Source organism: Sminthopsis crassicaudata, chromosome 2 (assembly GCF_048593235.1).
Source record: "Sminthopsis crassicaudata isolate SCR6 chromosome 2, ASM4859323v1, whole genome shotgun sequence".
Lineage (NCBI taxonomy): Eukaryota > Metazoa > Chordata > Mammalia > Dasyuromorphia > Dasyuridae > Sminthopsis > Sminthopsis crassicaudata.
This window is the reverse complement of record NC_133618.1, coordinates 114,019,804-114,037,181: the sequence shown is the minus strand read 5'-3', so window position 1 is coordinate 114,037,181 and position 17,378 is coordinate 114,019,804. Positions and strand designations below refer to the sequence as shown.

At 36.5% G+C, this 17,378-nt stretch overlaps 1 long non-coding RNA gene across 1 annotated transcript in view; it reads right to left on the bottom strand.

The window, feature by feature from the left end:
• The window catches only part of LOC141554766 (uncharacterized), a 54,069-nt gene that overhangs the window by 17,878 nt on the left and 18,813 nt on the right, over positions 1 to 17,378 (bottom strand). The window contains exon 3 of the long non-coding RNA XR_012485941.1: positions 2,775 to 2,909. This is a non-coding gene — a long non-coding RNA (uncharacterized LOC141554766). The remainder of the gene's footprint in view (positions 1 to 2,774; positions 2,910 to 17,378) is intronic.

The following is a 17,378-nucleotide window of genomic DNA, read 5'->3' as shown; positions in this document are numbered from 1 at the left end:
GAGGAAGCTGAGAACCTGGAGCCAAGTCAATACTTGCAGTCAAGCTTTGCACTGCCAATATAGATACCAACATGCGGTTGGAACAGTGCCCCTGGGGGTAAGTGGACTAACCACTAGTGTGGAAATGTATACAAGTTGGGGAAATTTAGAAGATGATTCTGGAGTTGATGAAGAGTATGGTTATATCCTGGAATTCTCAGGAGACTTCAAGGACATGGGTCCATTACTGCATGTTTCTCTTATGCTGCCATTCTCAGAAAATTGCCAGGCTGAACAAGTGTGTTTGTTTCCCCAACTTATCTCCCAGAACTTGTTGTTAGTAAAGCTTGCCCCATGTCCTAGTTCACCCTTACTACCCAGATGTTCCACCATAGTGTAGGGGAATTTAGAAAACGCCCAATTCAGACAAAAACAATCAGATCAAAATCATCATCAATCGCTCATCAGTTCCATGTCAGTATGTATGGCAGGAAAAAAGGAACTAGGACACAGACTCCCATTTATAGTCCTTCTCGTATAATGTTTTAGTGAGCAGGTAGAATTTATCAGCTCTGTTCTTACCCTCCTAGTCACTATATCATAGAGACTCGTTCATCTTTCTCTCTGTCTCTGTCTCTCTGACGAGAGTTATACTTGGTACTTCACTATATGGTTAGTCTTCCAGTATTAGGCAAGTCTGTTAGAACAAAACTTCTTGAGACAGACTTGGACCGAGATCTCTGATATAATTACTACTTGAAATGTCACTCTGGCAACTTCAGCGGTGGCTGATCTAACATCAGCTTTATTTATCTTTTCTGGTTACCCCTGTGCCTTTCATCTCATTACCACAGAACTGTATTCCCTCTGTATTTTGAAAGCAGTGTTTTCTCCTAAGCAAGGGACTAAAACTCTTTTTTAACTGAAATAAGTTAAAAACATGAGGGGACATGGGTAATGGAATGTTTATGGTAGGAGTAAAGTCAACAAGGGGTTAATGATAGAGTGCTTTCAGGGATATTATCTTTTGAAATCTCACATCATACAAAGGAGGCAAAAGTCATCCTCCCAACATATAACTTGGGACACTCAAATAGAACGAACTAAAATTATTTGCTTAAATTTGGAACTATGCTCAAAAAGTTACCAAACTGTGCATATCCTTTGACCCAGCAGTGTTACTACTGGGCTTATATCCCAAAGAAATCCTAAAGAAGGGAAAGGGACCTGTATGTGCCAAAATGTTTGTGGCAGCCCTCTTTGTGGTGGCCAGAAACTGGAAAATGAGCAGATGCTCATCAGTTGGAGAATGGCTGAATAAGTTACAGTATATGAATGTTATGGAATATTATTGTTCTGTAAGAAAAGATCAGCAGGATGATTTCAGAAAGGCCTGGAGAGACTTACATCAACTGATGCTGAGTGAAATGAGCAGGACCAGGAGATCGTTATACACAGCAACACCAAGATTATACAATGATCAGTTCTGATGGGCGTGGCTCTCTTCAATAATGAGGTAATTCAGACCAGTTCCAATAACCTTTTGAAGATGAGAGCCAGAGAGAGGACTGTAGGAATTGAATGTGGATTACAACATAGTATTTTCACTCTTTTTGTTGTTTGCTTGCATTTTATTTTCTTTCTAATTTTTTTTCCTTTTTGATCTGATTTTTCCTGTGTAGCAAGTTAATTGTATAAATATGTGTGCATATATTGGATTTAAGATATGCTTTTACCATGTTTAACATATATTGGATTGCTTGCTATCTAGAGGAAAGGTTGGGGGGAAAGGGAGGAAAATAGAAACACAAGATTTTGTAAGAGTTAATGTTGAAAAATTATATATACATATCTTTTGAAAATTAAAAAGCTTTAATAAAAATAAAATTATTTGCTTAATATTACCCATGAATCAGTAGCAACTAGAATATAGGACTAGGCACTCCCTATTCAAAGTTAATCCTTATGGCCCTTAAAACTCTCATGAATCTTATTTCTAGATGAATTAGTTTTCATTGAAAGTTGAATAAAACTGAGACAGAAAAATGTGCTTGTCTGAGAAAACTGAAGAGTAAGGAATATTGTCAGGTGTCTAAGACTGTTGCTGAATTTCCTGGCTTTAACTTCACGTGTCCTCAGAAGATTTTTTGTTTTACAGATTTTATTTTGAGACAAAGAATATACAAGTTAGACAGCCAATAGTATCAACAAAGGCTAAAAATAAGTCCAAGAATGCTGAGCCTAGATTTCAGATCTTCCCTAGGACAGGACCAAGAGGAGATACCTGGATTCTAAGATAATAATAATAATAACTCACAATGTACCTTAAGTACCTTATATAGTAAGGTTTGAAAGGTGCTATAGAGACATGATTTCATTTGATCCTCACAATAGTGGAGAGAAAAAATGTCTCTGGAGTCAAAGGACCTGGATTCAGATGATGCTTATTACCTATGTGACATTAGGCAAGTGTGCCTCAGTTTCCTCATTTGTAAAATCAGAAGTTTGGATTAGATGGTTTCTGAGATTCCTTCAAGGCTTGAGAGCCATCACTTTACTATGATCCTATAATCCAATGAGGAAGTTGCTATTATTTTTGTCCTCATTATTCAATCAATCAGCAAGCATTCCCTCTTGCATTTGTGTTTGGTACAAGGGATATAGTAACAATGAGATTTTATTCAATTAAGGAACACAAGTGCATTTATAAGTACATATGAGATAATACACAAGAGAATTTGAATGTTAATGAAGGCACAAAGCTGAGAAATATGGAAGAGAAAAATGAGACTCACCGAATTGACATGACTTGGCCAAGATCACAAGGATAATGCTCTACCCATCATGACACACTGCCCAGGGATATCTTGGGATCTTCATAGGGTATATATCAACTTAATTTCCAATGTCCAGGCCAAACTATGAAAAGTCTTTGGGAGGGAAGAAGGAGGCAAATAGTTGTATATTTTTATTAAATTCTCTTCAGTGTCAGACTTCCAAACTTATCCCATGAAGTGAAAGAAGTGATATCCTTGAACTAGAAGGAATAATTCTTCTGTAAACCTTGTCCCTACATATTATCCACACAGCCCAGTTATTTGTTTTTGTCCAGGGTCACACAGCTAGTAAGTATTAAGTATCTGAGGCTGGATTTGAACTTGGGTCCTCCTGGCTTCAAGACAGGTGTTCTATTCGCTGTGTCATTTAGCTGCCCCCTAACCCCCAGATGATGGGTTCAATAGCCTTTAGTGACTCCACCATAGTACCCACCAAACCTGCACAAAGGAGGATGACAACAACAATAAGAACAACAACAACAACAACAACAACAACAACAACAACTACTACTACTACTACTACTACTACTACTACTACTACTACTACTACTACTACTACTACTACTACTTTTTGCTGCTGTTATTACCACTACTACTAATACTACAGAGACTGCCAAGATAATCAGAATCTTCTGATCAGTCCTTGAGTGGAAAAAAAATCCATTTTTTATTTCAACTGAGTCTCTTCTCTAACTTAGTGGCTTAGCATCAGCAGGAAGTGCCATTTCCTTACAACTCAGATGTCTGTATTTCCTTCCACCACTGCATAGCTTATCTCTGATTTCATCATTGTGAGTAATACGCTGATTGAGATGATGAATACCAATTCACTCACTGACTTAGAATACCAGTTAGCCTTACATCATGGTGATACTGAATGTAATATTCATATAACGAGGAGTAATATTAGTCCCCAGCCTGTCAGAACAACTTCCTTCAGACTCACAAACTTTGATATTAAAAGAATGTCACATGTAATGTAGCAACTAGAGTCATTCTGCAGGAAATCTTCCTTTTCAAGATTCCATTAGTGACATCTTGAAATAGCTTCTGTGGGATGTTCCTGTGGGCTTTTTCTTTTCCCCTTATATAGCTATCTATTAGAATTGCTAAGAATCATAGAATATTAAAATTGGAAGAAACCTTTAAAATGATCTAATTCAATTCTCTTATTTTACTGATAAGGAACAGAGATTAATGAAGTTAAATGATCTGCCTCTGATACTTACTAGCTACCATTCTGCTTTTCCTCATCTGTGATATGAAGGCAATAATTCTTACACTACCTACTTAACAGAGTTGTTGTGAGGAAAATATTTTGCAAAGTGCTATATAAACATGAGCTAGGTTATTTATTTTAAGGCATGACCCTGTGTGATCAGCCAGAGGTGTAACTGAGGAGGGAGTACGTCTTGTACGTAACTAGTTTGCGCTTATTTTTTTTTGTTTGTTGTCTCCTCCATTAAATCGTGGACTCCTTCAATTCAGGGTCTCTCTCTTGCCTTTCTTTGTATCACCAGAATTTAACACAATGTCTGGTACATTTCTGTTGTTCAGTCATTTCAGTCATGTCTGATTCTATGTGACCTCATTTGGGATTTTCTTGGCAAAGGTACTGGACTGAGTTGCTATTTCCTGCTCCAGCATGGTACATAGTTGATATTTAATAAATGTTTATTGACTGACATGAAGGAAATGAAAGTGAATGGAGGCAGGAGATGGAATATCAGGGTTTGGGGGGAATAGCTAGGAGTCCTTAGCAGGAATGAGATGGCAGAGGACCTTAAATGGGAGGCGGGGACATTTATATTTTATTCTGGAGGCCCCAGGAAGTCACTGAAGGTTTTTTTTTTTAGAAGGGGAGTAGCCTGCTCAGATCTGGATCTCATATTATTTTGGCATGAGGATGATGGATTGGAAAAAAGCAGGGAGATAAATTAAGGACATTATAATAGGGCTGATGGGAAACTAGGAGGCACATTGGATAGAATACCGAACCTGTGGTCAGGAGCACTCATTATCTGAGTTCAAATCTGGCCTCGGACATTTACTAACTATGTGATCCTGGGCAAGTCATTTAATTCTGTTTGTCTCAGTTTTGTCATCTATAAAATGAGCTGAAGAAGGAAATGGCAAACTACTTTAGTATCTTTGCCAAGAAAACCCCAAATGGGCTCATGAAGTGTCTCCACAACTGAAAATGTTTGAATAACAGCAAATAGGGTTGATAAGAGATGATTAAAAAAATGAACTGAGATGATGAATGAATGACGACATGAATGAAGAAAGAGGAAAGAATATAAGTCTTTTGTGGATGCAGAAAAGAGCCATCTTGGCAATGGATTGAAAGGTTGAAATGAGGGGAGGGGAAGAGTAAAAATGAGCTGGACTATTAGGGAAATGGTTATACCTTCAGTGGAAACAGGGAAATGTGTGCACAGCTTATGAAAAAAGATAGTGTCCCTTGGGATATGGTAAGTTTAAGATACAGGACATTTGGTGCAAGTGTCCAGCAGCCAATTGGTGGTGTGATTCTATACTTTAAGACAGATATTACACCTGACTCCAATGATTAATGAGTGCTCTGCATAGATAATAATTGGATCCATGGAATGAAATGAGATCACTAAGAAAAAAGAAAAGGGAAAAGAACTAAGAAGAAGAGAAGAGAGATGTTAAAGGTGAAACTCCCCAAGTGAATTTCATTTATTTACTTATACAATGAGAAAGTTCAAATTATAGGGAACCCCACTTTTCCTATCCCAGTTCAAACCAGGTTTTAAAAAAAAACAGAGATTAAGAGATTGATTCTCTCCCTCCAAAATTGTCTAAAGATATATTTTTAATTCACCTTAACATTTATTTAGGTCTTACTATATACCTAACACTGTACTGTGTCCTATGAAAGAAACATTATCCTGTCCACAAGGAGCTTACATTAAATACCAAAGAAATTATGTGAAAATGAATTTGGATCTTCTCACAGGTTTCCATTATAATTTCAGAGATGTATTCCCACAGAAAAATATAACGATTCACAAGATGATAGTTAAAAAAAACCCATAGTTTAGAATGTAACAAACTTAAAAATTGCACATTTATAATAAAACAACAACTCTATAATAAAACAAAAACTCTAATAAAACTCTATAATAAAAATACTTTGTAATTAAACAATGTGGTAGAATAGATGGAGTATGGGAACAGGTAAATAGCCAGTCACTGAATTTCTTTGAACATCAATTTTTTCATTTGCAAAATGGTAGTACCTTTAGTACCTACTTCACAAGGTAGTTATGAGTAACAAATGAGATAATGTATGTTAAGTGTTTTGTAAACTTTAAAGTGACTATATAAATGATGGGCAGTTACATGGCATAATAGATAGAGCACTGGGCCTGAAGTTAGAAATACCTGAGTTCAAATCTAGCCTCAGATAATTCCTCCCTGTGTAACCCTGGGCAAGTCCCTTAACTGTAACTGTTTACCTCAATTTTCTCCTCTGTAAATATGTTTGAGAAAGAAATGATTAATGACTCTAGCTTCTTTGCAAAGAAAACCCCAAATGGGATTGTGAAGAAACTGAAAAATGACTAAAAAACAACATATAAAGAATAATTACTAGCAATGCAAATATTTTGTTAGAAATATAGTCCTGTACAATACCAGAAGGTAACTGGTTGACCAAACAACATGAGAAAGGAAGAACCAAATTTCACTGGAAGATCCTTTGGGGCTTAAAAAATACATTTAAAAATTCTAGAAATGGCCTAAGTTTAAGAGATTAAACTAAATATATTTATTTGAATTAATGTGTTCTACTTCCTCATTGAAGGAGAGGGAAAGGAAAGTCTAAAAGTGGTTCTGTGGCAAGAACTGCCTCCCTTTTAAAGAAAGATCAGATGTCAGCCTTGGAAAATAGCTCCTATAATTATAGATTACATTATTAAAAATGTGCCATTCTTTTAGCCATTTGCCTTCATAGCACAGAAGCCAATGAAGTGACATCTTCTAATGACAGGTTAATGGAGTCTCTGCTTGATCTAAAACAAAAGGAACAGCTCATCCATTAGCATCCCAGTTATTTCAGTGTGGAGATCATGTGCTAGTCTGGACTTTTTTTTCCCCTTCTTTAAATTGGCCTCCCAAAGAAATGTGTCAATGCATTTATTGTCTTAAGACTGTACTGTCATATTTGTTCAAAGGTGGTTTGACTGTCTACTGACACAGAAGAAATGGCAGAAATAGTGTTATATATTGACTCAAGGTCACTCAGGAGGTTGGCAGCTAGACTGCTAACTCACAGGAGACCACACTTTGAATTACTCTTCTTATGGATCAAATCAATAAGCATGATGAAGTTGCTTAATTGGGAAAGGAAAAAAAATGGTTATATTTGGTAAGTGAGAGGGAGTAATTTCAACTCTGGCCCCATTTTAACATCACAGGAAAGAGATCTCATATCATTTACCTCATGTAAGCATTTTTAATCTGAGCAAAGGAAAGCCAGAGTGGAAGACTTCCAAGGGGAAGGGGGTGGGGAAGAGATAAAATTCATCCTTGATGCCATGAGGTAGAATCCTTGTTGCTCTTGCCCTCAAATCCCAGAGAAGGTGAAGGATGGGGAGGTTACCTCGAAGGACTGCATCAGATGTATTATTGCCACCTGAAATATTGTGTTCCCTAGGATTTTAATATATTTGTGCTGTGCATCTTCTATGAGTTTTATGGATTTCTAGACATGGCTATGAGAGGCAAGCTAGGTGCTGCAGGGGATCGAGTACTGGTTCTGGAGTCAGGAAAACCTGAGTTCAAATCCAGTCTCAGATAATTCCTAGCTGTGTGACCATGTCCAAGTCACTTCATTCTGCCTCAGTTTTCTTACCTCTAAAATGAACCGGAGAAGGAAATTACACACCACTCAAGTATCTTTGCCAAGAAAATCCCAGAAGGGGTCATAAAGAGATTGAAAAATGACTGAAAGACATGGCTATACATCTAAATTAGATCCCTGATTCCTTCTCCATCAGATATATTAAAGAAGTTAACCAGAAACTGAAACAGTATTTCTTGTGTAGGCTTTTTATATTGGATATTAATTTGTATATTTTCAAATTTTTAAAAAAATTTCCCTTAATAATCTGATATAAGAATGAAATTAACCATCTATCTATTCTAAGCCCAGGAGTTGAAATTTTACTTCCATGATATCATATTGCAGATTTGGACTAGACTATATAATAATTAGATTGAAATAACAGTTTAGAATTTCTAAAGTAACAAGGATGAAAATTTTAAAAATATTTTACTAGCATAAGCCAACCACCAGAGTCATATAGCCAGTAAGTATCAGATTTAAACTCATATCTTCCTATCTCTAGATTCAGCCTTTTGAATAATACTACACACTGTTTATCCTGATTATTCAAAATGGTGGTTAAAATCCATTCAGTCCTCATATGAACCACTTAGCTTTGCTTTGTTCCATTATCATACTTGCAATCCTTAATTCTGACCAACTATATCATAAATTAATGTGATTGGATATCATGGAGACTTTCTCCTATTCATTCTCTTTCCTGGAAAGGCATTCCAAAGCCCATACATTTCTAATAGCATCATTTTCAGAAGTGATATAAGCAGCATCTTCTAAATTGCTTTGGCCATAGAACAATTTTGGTCTTGAAATATATTGATAGGATCCCTAAATACTGATTCAGCCTGGGTATTTTCAGGCTTAAAGGGGTATCAGGAAAAATTTTGCATTAAAATAAAAGAAATTAAGTATCTCTGCCTCATATCTCTATCCCACAATTATCATGCTTGACAGGAAACAAAACAAAATGCAAGCAAACAACAACAAAAAGAGTAAAAAATAATATGTTGTGATACACACTCAGTTCCCACAGACCTCTTGCTGGGTGTAGATGGCTCTCTTCATCACAAGATCATTGGAACTGTCCTCAGTCATCTCATTGTTGAAAAGAGCCATGTCCATCAGAATTGATCATTTTATAATCTTGTTGCCATGCACAATGTTCTCTTGATTCTACTCATTTTACTCAGCATCAGTTCATGTAAGTCTCTCTAGGCATCTCTGAAATCATCCTGTTGTTCATTTCTTATGGAATGATAATATTTCCTAACATTCACTTACTATAACTTATTCAGATGAGCAATCATAGTTTCCAGTTCCTTGTCACTATAAAAAAAAAAGCTGCTACAAACATTTTTGCACATGTGGGTCCTCAGAAAAGTTTTCTTTCAGAAGGTAGTATTAGAGCTTAAATTGGAAGGAAGCCAGGAGGCAAATTTGAGGAGAATTCCAGGCATAGGGGGCAGCCAGTGAACAGGCAGTCAAGAGATATAAAGCCTTGCTTGAGAAACAGTCAATATCATTGGGCTATAAAGCACATAAGACTCCCCAGATGTCATGATCTTCTTTGAGAACAAAAATAAACAACACCAACAAATACTCTTTCAGGAATTTAGTTATGATATTTTTTCCTGTGTGTAGAAACTTCCAACTAAATAGTGCTGTAAAGGTTAAAAAGAACTTTTTTTAAACTCCAAAAACACTTTGTAGCTAAGAATAAACATCATGTATCAGCCACCATTGATCTTGAAATAAAATGCAGATGCAAAAAATAGCTTCTTTCAGGCATAGATAGCATCAGGGAACTCAGAAAATCATTCATCTACAAGGACTATCCCCAATGCAATTTAAGTGTCAAAAGAGTTCAGTTTAAAGAGCTGAAGGGAAACTTAATATAATCTGAGGAGTGTATGCAATCAATAACAAATATGTTTCCCTTTTACTATATGGTAGCATCTATTGTCCCCTCCTGGATCATTGCTTTGTCATGGCAGAGGGGCTTGCGTAGCTCAATGAAACTGAACCATGCCGTATAAGGCTATACAAGATAGATAGGTCATAGTGGAGAATTATGACAAAAGATGATTCCCCTGGAGAACAAAATGACAAATCACTGCAGTTCTTTACCAAGAAAACCTCATGGACAAGGCCTAGTGTGCTACTGTGCACAAGAACACAAAGAATCAGTTATAACGAAATGAATGAATAATAAATTATCTACTATAACACAAATTACCAGATAATTATGGGATGATGGGGTGACTTGTCCCTTAGCCATCAAATTAATATAATGCATTGCAATAGAGGGAAATGGTATATACCAGATGGAGGAGGCAGAAAGTCTTGTATTGTATTATAGAAATTTTACAAATTCTACAAATAATTACAAATAAATCTACAAATAATTGTAGAAACTTCCAAGTTTCTACCAAGCATAACAAGATTTGAAAGTGATAATCATATGTGAAGAAACATGTCAACAGTTAGCCCCTGCAAAAATCATAAAATCAAACACATTTGTCTTCAGTATCTTCAACCTTCCTTTCTGTAACCTCTCCTTCTCATCCTGAAAATCCCTTTTTGAGTGCCATCCCTATTCCCCAACCCAAACTCAAAAATATTCAGTGCCTCATGTTCTCTCCCAGCTTACCTTCTTCTCTCCCTTCACCTAAATAGCTCTCAACCTAAGGCACATATCATTTGGAAATGGATTTAATTAATCACTCTAAAGTATAAATGATAAGTAATGATTTAATGGGTTACTTCTCCTTGGATTTCTTCTTTTTAAAGCTTTTTATTTTCAAAACATGTACATATAATTTGATAACATTGACTCTTACATAGCTTGTGTTTCAGATTTTCTCCTCCTCCCCCCCACCTCCTCCTCTAGATGGCAAGTAATTCAATATATGTTAAACATGTTAAAATATATGTTAAACCCAATATGTATAAACATATTTATACAGTTCTCTTGCTGCACAAGAGAAATCAGGTCAAAAAAGGAAAGTAAATGAGTAGAAAAACAAAATGCAAGTAAACAACAACAAAAAGAGTGAGAATGTCATGTTGTGATCCATATTCAGTTCCCATATTCCTTTCTCCAGGTATAGATGACTCTCTTCATCACAAGATCATTGGAACTGGCATCAATCATCTCATTGTTGGAAAGAGCCACATTCATCAGAATTAATTGTTATATAATATTAATGTTGCCATGGACAATGATTTCCTGGTTCTGTTCATTTCACTCAGCATCAGTTCATGTAACTCTCTCCAGGCCTTTCTGAAATCATCCTGTTGGTCATTTCTTATAGAACAATAATATTCCATAACATTCATATACCACAGCTTATTCAGCCATTCTACAATTGATGGGCATCCACTCAGTTTCCAGTTTCTAGCCACTACAAAGAGGGCTGCCACAAATATTTTGGTATATACAGGTTCCTTTCCCTTCTTTAAGATCTCTTTGCGATATAAGCCCAGCAGTAACACTGCTGGGTCAAAGGATATGCACAGTTTGATAACTTCTTGAGCATAGTTCCAAATTGCTGTCCAGAATGGCTGAATCTATTCACAGTTCCACCAACAATGCATCAGTGTCCCAATTTGCCCATATCCCCTCCAACATTTGTCATTATCTTTTCCTGTTTTGCCTGTCTGACAAGTGTGTAGTGGTATCTCATAGTTGTCTTACTTTGCATTTCTCTGATCAATAGTGATTTACAGAATCTCCTCATATATGATTAGAAATGGTTTTAATTTCTTCATCTGAAAATTGTCTGTTCATATCCTTTGACCATTTATCAATTTCCTCCTTGGATTTCTATAATTTTAAGAGGGATCATCCTCTTAAACCAAAGGAATGGAGTTCTAGTGATAAAATATATGTTATAGAAATAGGTTAATGAGGGAACTATTTTGGGGCAGGGGAAGCCTAAGGAACCTCAAGTCATACTATAGAGGCCACTGTCTACTCTGCTTTCTCATCAAGCCAGCCCTGCTTCAATCTTTACCTGCAAAGGATTTCAACAAAAGCTGAAGGGTTGTCATTAGTACTGATAACAATAATTACTTACATTTGTCCAGCTTTATTTGGTTTACAAAAATATTTTGTATGCATTTTTTCAGTTTACCTTTATAATAAAGCTTGGAAGTAGCACGGCATGATTAGTAGAACATCTGTCTCTAAGCCAGGAAAATTCCAGGTTCAAGTTGTGTCAGTTATATAACTATGATGCCTTGGGCTTCACAGTGTTATTGGCAGCCTTCTAAGACTTTGACTGCAGAGAAGGCACTGATTTGCATTAGTGGAGGGGGTTTCATTATCTGAGTGTCCTCTTTGTTAGTGAAGTCTGTATCTAATTCCTATCCCTAATAAACATGATGAGGCTCTTTTCAGAGCTTCTCACCTACCTTGACTATCCACCTCTCATCCAATTCTCAACCATGGCTCCAAGAAGCTATCGCATGTACAGTGGTCATGTTCCAGTAAACCATCATAACAAAAGAGCTAAACTAGCTTCACAGTGCTTGGTGGAAACCCACTGAAGAATTAAGGGATGTCTATCACAATCATGTGAAAACTTCTCCCTGCAGAATGGATGGATGAGAACAATTTATTTTAACAGCCAAAGCAGGTGGAGAGCTTGGTCATCCACTGCATCTCAATCATCTTGATGTTTGTCCAATTCCTGGCCTGTGATGATTCTGGAAGAGAGAGCTGAGGGTGATGACTTTGTAGAGCTCTGACTCATTTATTTGCTCATTTTTCCAGCCTACTTCCTGACTTCATACTTGATAATATGGTTGAGTTCTGTGACACTTCTAGAGTGGGGAAGGGGTCTGGCTTGGTCTTGTTTCTGCTTATAGAAAGTGTTGCGTGTTATGTAGTTTCAGGGTTTCAGAGACAGACTGAGGAACAGGAAATTTTTTTGGAAAAGAAATCTGATATAGTGCAAAGTTTGATGGCTGGCCTCCGAGTCTTAGCTCTGTACGTTCCTGATCTGGATTTGAATGTGTGGAAGAATAGCTTGCTACTGGACTCCATTCCTATCAGTTAGCTGGAAAAGCAGAATTGTGAGTTCCCCTTTGTTCTGGATTCCTGTATTGGTTATTTCTCTGCAGGCTAAGCTATGTGTTAGAACTGAGAATCTTCTCTGCTCCTGAGGCATGAACCACATCACTGCTACTGGTTTCTTGATGGTTTAAGTTTTACCAAAAATCAAAAGAGAAAATAACCAATAGAGAATACAAATATACAGAAGTGAAAGATAATTTGGAAGAAGAAGAGCAAAAAGCAACAATGTTAAAACACTATCTCCATATAAGTAAAACATGTTGCTCTAGAAGCAAAGCATTAATACAATTTAAGGATTATATGTCTCTTAGAGGAATATGACAAGTCAAAAAACCTGCTCACTCTCCAATTTGTTCCACCGTCACACCTGCTGCTTTGCTCCACCCTGTTCTTCATGTTTTGTCTTTCTCTATTAGAATGCAAGTTCTTTGAGAGAGGGGAAAATTTTTTTTCTTCAGTTTGAATTCTCAATATTTAGCACAATGCCTGATACATAGTAAGTACTTCATAAAGTGTGCTCTCTCTCTATCTGTCTGAAGTCTATAAAGGAGTTAATTTTTTTAAAGGCAGAAGGAAAAGGTGTTTTCTTATGTCATTGATCTACCTTCTTTTTTTTAAATTTTATTTATAATTTTTTGACAGTACATATGCATGAGTAATTTTTTTTATAACATTATCCCTTGCATTCATTTTTCCACATTATCCCCTCCCTCCCTCCACTCCCTCCCCCTGATGACAGGCAATCCCATACATTCTACATGTGTTACAATATAACCTAGATACAATATATGTGTGTAAATACCATTTTCTTGTTGCACATTAAGTATTAGCTTCTGAAGGTATAAGTAACCTGGGTAGATAGACAGTAGTGCTAACAATTTACATTCACTTCCCAGTTTTCCTTCTCTGGGTGTAGTTGTTTCTGTCCATCATTGAATTGATCTACCTTCTACAGAGTCTCCCTGTCACCCATCTATATGATTCTTTTTAAAGAAGGCTACGAATTACTGAGAACCATCCTTCAGCTGGATTCTCCCCTCAATCCTCCCTACCTCCTGAGATCTATCCCACAGAATCACAGAGTTATAAGAAACCTTATAGACTCTCTTGCTTAGCCCATTCACAAGCATGAATCCCTTCTATAACTTCTTCCCAAAAGTAACCATTAGTTTTTCCTTTAAGATCTCTAGGGAGGAGAAATATTTTCTGACCTTCCCAAATAGCCCAATTTGCCTTGGGATATCTCTAATTGTTAAGAAGATTTTCCTCATATCAGACAAATCTACCTCTTTACAATTTCTGCCCAACAATCATTTATGAAGTGCTTACTATATATCCAAGCACTGTTACTCCTAGTTCTGAGTTTGGTGGACATAGGATAATAGACTTTGAACTAGAAGAGATTTAGAGGTCATCAATTCCAATTTTTTTCTTTTTCTTTCTTTTTTTTTTCAGATGTAAGAACTGCAGTGCAGGGAGGTAGTGATCATAGCCAAGATTTGAACTCACATTCACTGATTTCTAATCTAGCTTTCTTTTTACTACATCATACAAAGAACATAAGTCCATTCTCTCTTCCATATGATAACCTTTCAAATACTGAAGGATAAAATAATGATTGTGAAGTGCTTTATAAACCTTATGCACCAATCCATTTCCTATTCACAGTCAAACTGATCTTTCTAAAGCATAGATCTAATTATGTCGCCTCCCTTTCGACAGATTCCATAGTTCCCTATCACCATCAGGACCAAATAGAAAAACCCTCTGGCTCTCAAAGCCCTTTACAACATGTTCTTTTCCTATCTTTCCAACCTTCTTATATCTTACTCTCTTCCATATGCTATATTATATATCACATGTCAGTAATACTGACCTCCTTGCTGTTCTTGGCAAAAGACTCTCCATCTACCACCTCTGGTATTTTTCACTGGCTGTTCTCTATGCTTAGCATGCTCTCCCTCTTCATTTCTGCTTCCTGGCTTCCCAGGTTTTCTTCAAATCCCAGCTAAAAATATCATCTTCTATAGGAAACCTTTCCTGACTGTTTTTTAATGCCTTCCTTCTCTTGATTGTCTCTAATTTGTCATATATATATACATTTGCATGTAGTTGTTTGCATTTCACATTAGACTGAGTTCCTTGAGATCATGGACTGGTTTTTGCTTTTTTATGTCTCTAGTGCTTAACATAGTCCCTGCACATAGTAGGTGCTTAACAAATGCCAACTGATTGATTGATCCCATGTTCCTTCTCAGCTGGAGACTTGTACATTGAAAAATCCTTCTTCCTTTAGAACTTATTTCTTCCATTATCCTTTCTCCACCATTTTTAGCAGAGGCAAACACTTATTTACTCTCCTTCACAAGATAAGCCCTGAACATATACAAATCCAAAATGAAAGGCTCGGAATGTAGTTAAGTAGAAGCAATGACCTTGTCCCTTGGTATTTGTTTACTTTCCCAATTCGCTCTTATATATCATAGATGGCAGAAGGCTAAAGTTTGGAAAACTGGCAAACCCTGAAATCCAGAATTGTTTGCTAATTATTAAACAACTAGCCTTTATTTGATTTATAGTCTAGCCTTGAAAGCATAAAATTATTAGGCACAGGAAATGCTTACTATAAGTCAAGAGTGAGTTGACTCAGAGAGACCCCTAAATAGACACCAGTGAGTCAATTGATCAGTCAATAAACTAAGTGTTCGCTAGATGACAGGCTGTTTACTTCACTACCACTCTAATACCATCCCCTTTCTCTTCCAAAAAAAGGATTGAGGGTAAGGGCATTAGCTTGATGTCTGGGGGCTAAAGATTTCATGTCAGAGATGAAGAGCTAAATAGGGCAATATTCTTGTCACTATAGGCTAGGCTGTTTTTTCCTCATAAAAGGCAACGAAATCCTTTTTGAGACTTAATTGTTCCAGGGGTCTAAGACTCAAACAGTTAATCACTCCTTCCTAATCACTCCTTGTTGTCATGAAAATCAAGACACTCTCCTGACCAGGACCATCTCCCTTTGGAGACAAGGAGAATCATGGCCAATTGAATCACTGCTATACCATAGATTAAATCCTTTCCATGCTTTTAAGAAAATATTTTTTTATTAAATGTTATATAGTCTATGAGTGCTTCAATTCATTCCAATATTGAACCTGAAAAACCTTGAAAGACTTCAGTAGCAATAATAACAATATTATATGCATGAGTTCTTCTGCCTTATGTGTGATCTTAACATTGCATTCATATATGCATTGTGCTTTCATGTATATTCCTAAGGTATGGTTCCTTCCTCTCACCAATTTGTATCAGGCTCAAGGGGGAAATGTTTTATCATTACTTTTCTTACTATCTCTATCTCTCTCTGTTTCTCTGTCTCTGTCTCTCTCTGTCTCTGTCTCTCTCCCTCCCTCCCTCCCTCCCTCCCTCCCTCCCTCTCTCTCTCTCTCTCTCTCTCTCTCTCTCTCTCTCTCTCTCTCTCTGTCTCTGTCTCTCTCTCACAGTTAAGTCTGTGTGTATGTGTGCATGCATGAATGTGTAGATATATGTGAAAGAAGTCTCTTTTTTTCTTAATTCAATTCAAAATACCCACAAACAGCGAGATTTATCTTTGGTGAAAGATATCTTACAACAAATCACCACCACACACCTTTATATTAAGAATTCTTCTTAGAACACTGGGGCACTTGTCACATGGTATTGTCACATAGCTTTATTCAGAGTCCAAAACTTTTGAAAAGATAACAGAAAATGGAAATAAATATGTGTTTTTCCTTAGTTCCAAACGAATCACTAGCTAAAGCATTAGGTAAGACAGCTTGGTAGTGTAGTAGGCAGAATGATAGCCTTAGAGATCAGAAGAGTTGAATTCAAATATTGACTTAGTCACTTGTTAGTTATGTGACCATAGGCAAATATTAACCTCAATTTCCTCTCATATAAAACGGTGATAATAACAGCAGCTACCTTACAGGCCTGTTTGTGGTTGTTCACTCATTTTCAGTCATGTCTGACTATTCATGACCCCATTTGGGGTTTTCTTGGCAAAGATTCTGGAGTAATTTGCCATTTGCTTCTCCGGCTCATTTTATATATAAGGAAATTGAGGCAAACAGGATTAAGTGACTTGCCCAGAGTCACACAACTAATAGGTTTCTGTAGCCAGATTTGAACTCAAAAAGATGAATCTTCCCAATTCCCAGACCAGTGCTCTATCCATTGTATCATCCAGCTGCCTGCAGGTTTGTTTAGAGGGATCAAATAAAACAATATTTATTAAGTGCTTTGCAAACTTTAAAGTACTACATAACTGTTAGTTATTATTGTTGTTATTAAGGGGAAACCATTATTTTTTTCACTCTTTAAAAGGATTTAAACCATTTAATCTATTTAGGGAAGTAACTCATACTTCTGGAAAGACAAAGCTTCTGCTTATATGTTAAGCAAAAAAACCTCATATATTGTACACCAAAAATGAGGTAACTATACAGATATTTCCAAATAGTATCCTTTCTTGTTTGTTTACATATAAATTAAATATTGTGTGAATTTTCCATAACATGTCTTTATCTTAGTTTGGCTTATCTGCTACCCATCCACTTTGTGG